Source organism: Gopherus evgoodei, chromosome 2 (genome assembly GCF_007399415.2).
Source record: "Gopherus evgoodei ecotype Sinaloan lineage chromosome 2, rGopEvg1_v1.p, whole genome shotgun sequence".
Taxonomy (NCBI): Eukaryota; Metazoa; Chordata; order Testudines; family Testudinidae; genus Gopherus; species Gopherus evgoodei.
This window is the reverse complement of record NC_044323.1, coordinates 242,248,149-242,259,696: the sequence shown is the minus strand read 5'-3', so window position 1 is coordinate 242,259,696 and position 11,548 is coordinate 242,248,149. Positions and strand designations below refer to the sequence as shown.

Below are 11,548 nucleotides of genomic sequence, written 5' to 3'. Positions count from 1 at the left end.
ATACCTCTCTCCAGTCTGAAAACTGACCAATTATACCCTTTGTTTCCTATCTTTTAACCAGTTGCCAATCCATGAGAGGACTCTTATCCCATGACAGCTTACTTTGCTTAATAGCCTGTGGTGAGGGACCTTGTCAAAGGCTTTCTAAAAATTTAAATGGGTGATCCAGTTGATATATTGTCCATATACTTGTTGACTCCCCCAGAGAATTCTAGCAGACTGGTGAGGCATGATTTTCCTTTACAAAAAAAGTTGACTCTTCCCTAAGAAGTTATCATCTTCTTCATCTATGTGTCTGACAATTCTGTTCTTTACTATAATTTCAACCAATTTCCCTGGTACTGAAGTCATGCTTATTGGACTGTGTAATGATGCTGGTTCTGGCAGGACCCAACTGAGAGTGCCAATTCAGGACAAATTGCTTAAAGCAGGACAGTTACAGCCCAAGGCTGGGGTTTCTACGCACACCAAGGCAAACCAAGCCAGCCAAATAGAGAAGACTTTGCTTTTGTGACTTATGGTTAGCCAGTGGGGTAAAACCAATTCCCTTAGACACTCCAGTTTCCCAGCATCACCACCACTGCCACTCTTTATGGGGACAAATGGTTATGAAAACCAATACCCCAGTAAAAGAAAAGAGCTTCTCTTGATCCCAGAGGGCCAAGCCCCAGACCCAGGTCAATATTTAAAAGAGGGGGAAAAAAAACAAAAAACCACAAAACAGATCTTACCCACATCACGCTGTTGCCAATCTTTTAGAATCTAAAATCTAAAGGTTTATTCGTAAAAGGAAAAAATATAGATAAGAGCTAGAATTGGTTAAATGGAATCAAGTACATACAGTAATGGCAAAGTTCTTGGTTCAGGCTTGCAGCAGTGATGAAATAAACTGAAAGTTCAAATCAAGTTTCTGGAGTGCATCTACAGCTGGGATGGGTCATCAGTCCTTTGTGTAGAGCTTCCGTTTGTAGCAAAGTCCTTTCAGAGGTATGAAGCAGGACTGAAGACAAGATGGAGATGAGGCATCTTTATCCTTACTGTGGAAAATTACAGCAAAATTGAATCTGGAGTCACATGGGCAAGTCCCTGCATACTTTGCTGAGTTACAAGGCCTATTTGCCTTCTCTCAATGGGTCAATTGTATAGCCGATGGTCCTTAATGGGCCATCAAACAGGCTAGGCAGAGCTGACACCAGCTTGTCTGGGGTGTCATACAGAAGAACAGCATAATTTGAAATACAGACAGTATATAGCCAATACTTATAACTTTAAATACAAAAGTAATATATGCATACAAATAGCATAATCATAAATCAGCAAACCATAACCTTGTCTTAGACACCTAGACCTCCTTTATACCAGATTTGGTGCCACTACATGACCTTGGTTGCAACCATGTTCTATATAGTCCCAGTTCAAGTCAATAACGTGCCAGCCTGTACTTGCTGGGATCACCAATGGAACTCTTTTTAAAAATTGGCATCACATTAGCTATCCTGCAGTCATTTGGTACAGAACCTAATTTAAATGATAGATTACAAACCACACTTAATAGTTCCACAAGTTCACATTTGAGTTCCTTCAGCACTCTTAGGTGAATATCATCTGGTCTTGGTGACTTATTGCTGTTAGAGGAGGTTTTGGAACAAAATTGATAATGACACCTCAATCTGGGACAGTTTCTCAGATTTGTCACCTAAAAAGAATGGCTTATGTTTAGGGATCTCCCTCACATCCTCAGCCATGACGATCAAAGCAAATAATTCATTTAATTTCTCCACAATGGCCTCATCATCCTTGCGTGCTCCATTAGCATCTCAATCATCCAATGGCCCCACTGATTGTTTAGCAGACTTCCTGCTTCTGATGTACTTAAAACATTTTTATTATTACTTTGAGTCTTTGGCTAACTGTTCTTCAAGTTCTTTTTTAGCCTTCCTAATTATATTTTCATACTTCACTTGCCAGAGTCTATGCTCCTTTCTATTTTCCTTGCTAGTATTTAACTTCCACTTTTTAAATGATGCCTTTTTGCCTCACTGCTCCTCTTCCTTTGTTGTTAAGCCATGATGGCACTTTTTTTTGGTTCTCTGTTTTTAAATTTGGGGTATACATTTAAGTTGGTGTCTTTAAAAAAAAAAAAAAAAAGTTTCCACACAGCTTGCAGAGATTTCACTTTTGGCACTATACCTTTTAATTTCTGTTTAACTAACTTCCTCATTTTTGTGTAGTTCCCCTTTCTGAAATTAAATGGTACCATGTTAGGCTGCTGTGGTGTTTTCCCCACCACAGGGATGTTACATTTAATTATATTATGGTCACTATTACCAAGTGGTCCAGTTACATTCACCTCTTGGAATAGATCCTGTGCTCCAGTTGGGATTAAATCAAGAATTGCCTTTCCTCTTGTGGATTCCAGGACTAGCTGCTCCAAGTAGTAGTAATTTAAGGTGTCAAGAAACTCTCTCTGTATCCCATCCTGAGATGTCATGTACCCAGTCAATATGTGAATAGTTGAAATCCCCCATTATTATTATTGAAGCAGCAAAGAATCCTGTGGCTGCTTTTACAGATCCAGACTAACACGGCTACCCCTCTGATACTTGACATTATTATTGAGGCGTTTTATTTTTACAGCCCCTCTAATCTCCCTGAGCATTTCACAGTCACTATCACCATCCTTGTCAGATGGCTGGTAGTATATCCCTACTGCTGTATTCTTATTATTTGAGCATGGAAACGCTAGCCATAGAGATTCTAAGTCACAGTTTGGTTCATTCAAGATTTTTACTTTATTTGATTTAATGCTTTCTTTCACATATACTGCCACACCCCCCACCAGCAAGACCTTTTCTGTCCTTCCGATATATTTTTGTACCCTTGTATTACTGTGTCCCATTGATTATCCTCATTCCACCAAGTTTCTGTGATACCTATTACATCAATACCCTCATTTAATACGAGGCATTCTAGCTCACCCACCTTATTATTTAGGCATCTAGCATTCGTATACAAACACTTTAAAAACGTGTCACTTTTTAACTTATCTGCCATTGCATAATGTACAGACGCTCCCCGGGTTATGCAAGACCTGACTTACGCAAATTCGCACTTACGGAAAAAGTTCCATAAGCCAGAAATAAGATTTTCGAGTTGCGGAAATTTTTTCATAATGTATGGGTATACATTTCCAATGTACACAAAATTCGAGTTATGCAATGCTTTCTGGAATGGAATAATTGTCTAAGTCATCTGTAACTGAATGGGACTTTTTCATTTGGCTTTCCTCATCAGACCCTCCCCTCCTAAACTGGAGGGAAAGAATCCCCATTAGTAGATCCTCCCCTAAGGTATGTCTCTAACTGAACCATACGCTCCTTTGTACCGGTCAATTTTCCCCCAGTCCTTAGTTTAAAAACTGCTCTACAAACCTTTTAATTTTATGTGCCAGCAATCTGGTTCCATTTTGGTTTAGGTGGAGCCCATCTTTCCTGTATAGTCTCCCCCTTTCCCAAAAGTTCCCCCAGTTCCTAATAAATCTAAACCTCTCCTCCCTACACCATCATCTCATCCATGCATTGAGACCCTGCAGTTCTACCTGTCTAACTGGCCCTGCATGTGGAACTTGAACTATTTAAGAGAAAGCTACCATAGAATATCAGGGTTGGAAGGGACCTCAGGAGGTCATCTAGTTCAACCCCCTGCTCAAAGCAAGGCCAATCCCCAGACAGATTTTTGCCCCATCCCTAAATGGCCCCCTCACGGATTGAGCTCACAACTCTAGGTTTAACAGGCCAATGCTCAAACCACTGAGGTATCCTTCTCCCCATATGGTTTAGCCTGGAGCATATGGTTCAGACAGACATACCATGGAGGTCCCGACTTCAATATCTTGCCTAAAAGCCTAAATATGGACTCCAGGACCTCTCTCCTATCCTTCCCTACGTCATTGGTATGGTGGGTTGGACCCCCCCTTCCAGGATACCACCTAGTGTACTGGTGTTTCAGAGCCTATCTCCTCCGCCAGCCTGGGCTCCCTTACACTGTTTAGCTGAACTAAGCTCTCTGGCCTCCTCCAGCAAACACACAGGTCGGAACAAACCCAGCTGTATAATCATACAGACACTACAATCACCTCTGCTCGGAAATTGCCAGGCATTCAAGTGCACATCGTCTCTGGAGTATAAACCCAAAGTTGTATTATCTTGCACTGCACAGAAAACTGTATAGTGTAAGCTTATGAAATTCACTCCTTCCCTCAATGTGAAGGAAAATATGCACAGCTCTCCCCCAATCCCACCCTCATTATGAATTGCACAAACTGGGTTTTAGAAAACAAAACAAGTTTATTAACTACAAAGGATAAATTGTAAGTGATTATAAGCGATAGCAAAACAGATTACTGAGCAAATAAAACAAAAAACATACAAATGAAGCTTAATACACTAAATTAACTGGTTAATAGTAACAAATTCTCACTTTAAGTGCTGTATTTTGTAGGTTGTAAAGTTTCTTGAAGGTAAGGTGCAAGCAGTGCAGTTTAGATCTCCAGGTATTCCTTTCACAGGCTAGATCTTTCTCATGTGGGTTCAGCCCCTGCCTCCCAACCCCTTGAGCTTAGTTCCTTTGTTTCTTCAGGTGTTTTCAGCAGTCTTCCTTCTTGGGTGGGAAGGCAGTGGAGAAGAAACCTGACTACCTCACTTCCCTGCTTTAAATAGGATTTACATATGGTACAAGTATTTTGTTTCAGTGCAATTCCCTCACCCCCTAGTGGAAAAATACCTGAAGTCCAAGATGTAATCCAGCACCACGTGACATGATCACAGCATACGAGGAAACTTCTCAGGAAGGTGGGAGATTAGCATCTTCAGAGTCCTATTGTTCTCCCAAATGGCCCATCCAGGCTGATTGCATACTGTCTGGTGGATGTTCCCCAAATGTAAACAATATTCCTAACTTCAGATACAGAAATGATATATGCATACAAATAGGATAATGAATTTCAGTAAAACAGAACCTTTCCAATGATACCTCACATGACCCATCTTGCATAACATATTTTAGTTATGTCATATTCATATCAGAAGCATATCTCTATGAAGAATATAGGGCGTAGGCTCACAATTGATACTTACATGTTCCACGGCCAACGGCTTCTCCCCAGCACTACACACAAGTCTATCTAGTGTGACAAAGTTCCATCCTCATCTTCATGGATCCTGAGTTTCCTGACAGATTTCACTAGCCTCAGAGGCTCACTGTGATCCTCTCCTTAACCCTTCTCTCTCTAGGGACAAGGGTCACAGTCTACTGAGCCATTTTCACCATAAGCCAGTGAGGGAGGTGAGGAGAAGCTATCCTCCCTAGCACAGTCTCTGTTGTCTCCCAGTCTCAGTGATTAAGGGGGGGGGGGCAGGCCCAACCTCTACTCCAGGTTCCAGCCCAGGGACCCCAATAGTATCAGCTATAGTAGCTGATCTTTTAGGAACAGGACACATACAATTCCCTGGGCTACTTCCCCACAGCAGCCCCCACTTCCTCAAGCTCCACTTCATCCTTACCTCAGGGCCACCTTCCTTGTACCTAATATGGTGTATACAGCTCAGTCTCTCCAACAACACAACTCCTTACAAATCCTGACATACATACACACCTGACTAACTAACTGGGAGGCTTTTTGACTGGTTTCAGCCAGCTCCTGATTGGCTTCAGGTGTCCCAATCAACCTAGCAGTCTCCACTGCCTTCTGGAAAGATCTTAATTGGCCCCAGGTGTCTTAATTGACCTGGAGCAGCTGCCATTTACTTATCCTGGTCCCAGGGATTTGTTTAACCTAGGGCTAATACAGCTATTTAGCCTTGCCCTGTCACGTTAGATATCTTGAGAGAGCCACAACCTTCATACCAGGCAGGCAAGTCACCATGCAATTCTTGTGGTCATCCCAAACCCACCTATCTAGGTTTAACAATTGAATTCCCCATAACTATTACTATTCTCTTCCCAGTAACTGGAGTTCTCTCCCCTGGAGAGGTATCCTTAGTGTGAGAGGATAACCATCACATCATCTGGAAGGAGGATCCCAACTATGGGATTGTTTCCCTCTACTCCAGTTGGATGTTCTCCTTCCCTGAGACTTTCATTCTCCTCAACAGCACATAGGCTGTCAGACCAGGGGTGGGAACATTCTACTGTGTCCCAGAAACTCTCATGCATGTACCTGTCTCCTTTAGCTCCTCCAGTTCAGATACTCTGATCTCCAAAGCCCATACACGGTCTCTGAGGGCCAGGAGCTCCTTGCTCCTAATGCACACATATGCAACCTGCCCATACGACAGATAATCATACATGCTGCATTGAGTATAATAAACTAGATAGCCCCACTCTGTTGCTGGACTTCTGCCTGCATTCTCTTTTTACTCCTGCAGCTCGTTCCATTGTTGTTTTGTTTTTATCAGGGGCTGTATTTGGCCTTAAGTTTAAAGAATGTTAAGTGTATCTAGCTCCCCACTAAACTCCCTCGCAAAACACCCCTGTCTGCTAGCTCCTCTGGTTGCTTAGGAGAGGGCTTTTTAAAGCCCTGGTCTTCCTCAGTAGCCCTGCCCCCTGGTTAAGGGTTGATGGGTGCTAAAGGGCTTAGGGATCAAAGCCTCCTTAAGAAGCTCTCAGCCTTGCCTAGCAGGCTGCTAGGCTCAGCACACAATCCCCCAAACAAATAGACCACATGGTATATTTCAGTCAAGCAGCAAGTACTCCACAAACACACTACGGACAACAAATATACCCCAAAGGTCATGTCATTGGTTTTTTTCAAAGTACATGTGTTTTGTCATATGTCATGCATAATACTCAAATGCCCTACTGAGAGGGCCAAATATGTTTACTACCAGTATTCTGTTTGTATTCTATGTAAACTCATTAAAAAGAAAGAGGAGAAATCATGTTCACTGCTTGCAATTTACTGCTTCTTTTCTCTTTAAGTTTTGTATAAATGTACAAACAACAACAACAACTGCTCTTCCTTGGGGAGCAAATCCACTAAATCCTCTTGATTGATTCATTTTACATCTCCTGTTCTTTTCAATGTATATATTTTAAAAGAACCAACTCTATCCCCTTGACTAGAGGTAATTGATAAACGCTGAAAAAGTAAACCTTAACATACAACTTTGAAGTTACAAAAGACGCTTAAAAACAAGAAAGTTCAGAGTTAAGGCTCAAACTCCACCTTTAATTTGGCCCACAGTATCTAAGTATTAGAGAACTCAAAGAAACATACACATGATATATTCCAGATATGTTGCTATCCCAAGATACAATAGGACTTTTTAATTAGTTTGCTTCCATATGAAGAAGCCACACCTCAGCAATTATAAGATCATTAATACACACCTTTGGAAGTTTCTTCTAACCTTTAGGCACACACCTTACTCCCATTAGCCTTAATAGAAGTCACAAGTGCACTGAGGGGGAAAACAGGCCCACTTAAAAAGTTATACAATGTATACCTATTAATCTTCAGGTCATGCTTAAGGTCAAATATTCTAAAAATGTTTATGAAAAATACTTACTAGGCAAGCACAGAGGCCTCTTCAGCATTGGGACAAACCTACAGGCCATTAAATCTATAGAAAATCTTTCCTTTTTTAAACCAACGCCAAACATTTTAGGGCATTTTTTATGGGGACTGGGGGCATTTTTGGACCATGTTGTTCAAGTGTTGGGGGTGGGAAGGGGAAATGTGACAAGGAATACTAAGCATGAATGAAAGATATGCATCTTATTTGAATTTTTCCCTCCATCCCTCACTCCCTCCTCAAATTCCAGTTCCTTAGTTGTGCTTCTTTGCTGTGTGTGTAGAGTATTAACAGCAAAGCGACTGCACTATTGCGTTCTGAAATATGCTACATGGACATCTCACAGATCAGGAGTTTAATTATTTTCATTTTCTGTAAGGACACTCAAAAATGCAGCAGATGACCACAATTCAAGAACTATGGCTGAAGAAAGACAGAGAGTGGAAATTTTTTTCAAATTGGAAATAGAAAATATCTCACTGTATTAGCCATCTACTTCTTGATGGGACTAGTATTGTAACTTATGTACTGGTAAGTCTTTACTCTTCAGTTTCCAGCAATGCAATTTACAGCTTCTCTTCCTTAAATTTTGTATAACTGTACAAATCAGTTCCAGCTACTTAATCTGTAAAAGTGGTCTGATCAGGAATGGAGTTGTTAGGTACACATCTTCATACATGCTGTGTCCTGGAGTTAGATTACTAGACAGTGGATCTACATTTTCTCATGCTACCAGGTTGATTTCCATACTAACACACCAGGAAGGATAGGAAGAGCAATTAGGTGTGTCAGAAGAAAATAGAAGTGAGAATGCATAAACTGTACAACTAGGGAAATGCAACTAGATGGAACTACTATAAGGTGAGCACAAAATTGGTTGGAAAACTGTTCTCAGAGAGTAGTTATCAGTGGTTCAGTCGTACTAGAAGGACATAATGAGTGGGGTTCCACAGGGATCAGTTCTGGGTGTGGTTCCGTTCAATATGTTCATCAATGATTTAGATAATGGCACAGAGTACACTTATAAAGTTTGCAGACAGTACCAAGCTAGGAGGGGTTGCGAGTGCTTTGGAGGATAGGACAAACTGGAGTAGTGGTCTGAAGTAAATAGGATGAACTTCAGTAAGGACAAATGCAAAGTTCTCCACTTAGGAAGGAACAATCAGTTGCACACCTACAAAATGGGAAATGACTGCCTAGGAAGGAGTACTGCGGAAAGGGATCTGGGGGTCATAGTGGCCCACAAGCTAAATATGAGTCAACAGTGTAACGCTGTTGCAAAAAAAGTGAACGTTCTTCTTGGATGTATTAGCAGGAGTGTTGTAAGTAAGACACGAGAAGTAATTCTTCCACTCCATTCCGCGCTGATTAGGTCTCAACTGGAGTACTGTGTCTAGTACTGGATGCTATATTTCAGGAAGGATGTGAACAAATTGGAGAGGGTCCAGAGAAGAGAAACAAAAATTTTTAAAAGTCTAGAAAATGTGACCTATGAGGGAAGATTGAAAAAATTGGGTTTGTTGAGTTTGGAAAAGAAAAGACAGAGACGGGACATGATAATAGTTTTCAAGTATGTAAAAGGTTGTTACAAGGAGGAGGAAAAAAAATGTTTTTCTTAACCTCTGAGGATAGGACAAGAAGCAATGGGCTTAAATTGCAGCAAGGGAAGTTTAGGTTGGATATTAGGAAAAAATTCCTAACTGTCAAGGTGCACTGGAATAAATTGCCTAGGGAGGTTGTGGAATCTCCATCATCAGAGATTTTTAAGAGCAGGTTAGACAAGGATCTGTCAGGAATGATGTAGATAATACTTAGTTCTGCCATGAGTGTAGGGGACTGGACTAGATGACCCTCAAGGTCTCTTCCAGTTCTCTGATTCTATATCTGATATGTTACACAATAGCTGGTTTGGTTTTTGTTTGTTGATGGGGAGAAAGAGGCCTTTTTGTAAGTATCTTACATGGCGACTGCCTTCTTTGCAACACGTCTGTACAGTACCTAGCACAATGAAGCCCTTATCTAGATAAATGTCTATCAGGGACGGTCTAGACAGTATTTGGTCCTCCCATGAGGGCAGGGGACTGGACTCGATGACCTCTTGAGGTCCCTTCCAGTCCTAGAGTCTATGAATCTTTGATTGCAATTCAAAGGTGCTACCATATATAAATAATAAGATTAATTATATGCCTCAATTAAACATTCACTCCAGTGATGGCTGCATTTCAGTGGCTGTCATAAACAGATAGCTAAGGGTTAATGTCTCTTTCAACTGTAAAGGGTTAACAAACAGTGACCTGCAACACCTGAACAGAGGACCGATCAGGAGACAAGATACTTTCAAATCTGGGTGGAGGGAAGTTTGGGTGTGGGTCCTTTGTTCTTGGTCTGTTCTCTTTCTGGGTTCTGAGAGTGACCACATGAATCTCCAGGCTCTTTAATCTTCTGTTTCCAATTGTAAGTACAGAGGTAGAAAGACAATATAGGCTTTTACATTGTTTTTCTGTATTTGCAAATGTGTAGTCTGCTGGAAATAGTTTAAATTGTATTTTTTCTGGATAAGGCTGTTTATCCATTTTCTATAGCTAAAAGACCCTGTAACTGCTTACCATCTAAATGCAGAGATAAACCTTTTACTTTTTTTTTCTTCTTTCTTTTTTATTAAAAGCTTTGCTTTAAGACCTGTTTGATTTTTTTTTCTCCTAGTTAAGGCTCAAAGGAACTGAGTCTATGTACACCAGGGAATTGGTGGGGAGAAGGGAAAGAGAGCAGAGGGGAGGGAAGGATAAGTTTCCTCTTTGTGTCACATTCAAGAACCTTGAATCTGTATTGCCCTGAGGGAGGGAAAGGTAAATTACCTCTTTGTTAGATTCACGGAGTTGAATCACGGTGATCTCCTAGAGTACCCAGGGTGGGAAAGATCTGGGAGGAGGTAAAGAGAGGGGAGGGAATGGTTTATTTCCCTTTGTTGTGAGACTCAAGGAATCTGGGTCTTGGGGGTCCCCAGGGAAGGGTTTGGGGAGACCAGAGTCTATCAGGCGCTCTACCTAAGTCCTGATTGGTGGCAGCCTATCAGATCTAAGCTGGTAATTATTAGGGGAATTCATGCTAGTACCCATATTTTGGATGCTAAGGTCCAGATTTGGGAATTATACTATGAAAGTGGCATATCAAGACCCTTGGCTCTTATAATACTATCAAAAGTTTAGGTAGGTGGGGTGGTGGTGGTGTCGAAATACTTGTCTTCAGCACCTCTTTATTGGTTGTTGCCATCTCCCCTCTCTAGTAGGGCGGGCGCAGATAAGGCTTCACAGACAGCAACAAAACGCACGTGTTTGCTTATACTGCCAGTAACAGGATGTGGAATGGACAGGGGAGTGAGTGGTGAGAGACCCCAAATGTGAGGCTGGTCGTGTGCGTTGGAAAGGACCGGGCTGGGCTGGGCTGGGCCGGGCCAGAGGGTGATTTTGCCAGGGCAGAGACAGAGTTAGGACGGGATGGAGGGAGTTTGATGCCGGGGGAGATTTTGAGGGGTCCGAATGGGGCGGTTTGGGAACGGGGGGTGATTTTGGCGGGGGTCGGGGGGGGGGACGGGGGTGATTTTGGCGGAGGCCGGAGGGGGTCGGGTGGGGACGGGGGTGATTTTGGCGGGGACGGGCCGTTGCTACAAAACACAACGTTTTAAAAAGGTGGCAGGAAAAGGAACGAAGCACAGACCCCACATTAAAGCAATAGTCGGGGCAGGCCCCGGCACCCGGCCCTCTCCCCAGAGTTTACCGCGCTCCCCGCCTTACACACACTGCCTCAGCAAGTCCCTTACTATCACACTCACCGCACTAGCCAGTTTTTCTCCTTCCTCTGATTGGTTGACTGGTTTGTCAGTTAAATAGCGGCTTGCGTTGTCAGCCCCGGAAGCGCGAGCCTGGCTACCCCAGCTCGATGGCATTTCCCATTTAGTTGGGGGCACTCTAGGCGGC

At 42.3% G+C, this 11,548-nt stretch overlaps 1 long non-coding RNA gene across 1 annotated transcript; it reads right to left on the bottom strand.

The window, feature by feature from the left end:
- Nucleotides 1-997: 997 nt before the first annotated feature.
- Nucleotides 998-11,518, bottom strand: LOC115646890. The gene is made up of 4 exons (XR_003999167.1): nucleotides 11,404-11,518; nucleotides 7,390-7,460; nucleotides 4,783-4,956; nucleotides 998-1,037 (listed from the first exon to the last, which is right to left on the bottom strand). It is a non-coding gene; the product is annotated as an uncharacterized LOC115646890 (long non-coding RNA).
- Between the last annotated feature and the right edge of the window lie 30 nt (nucleotides 11,519-11,548).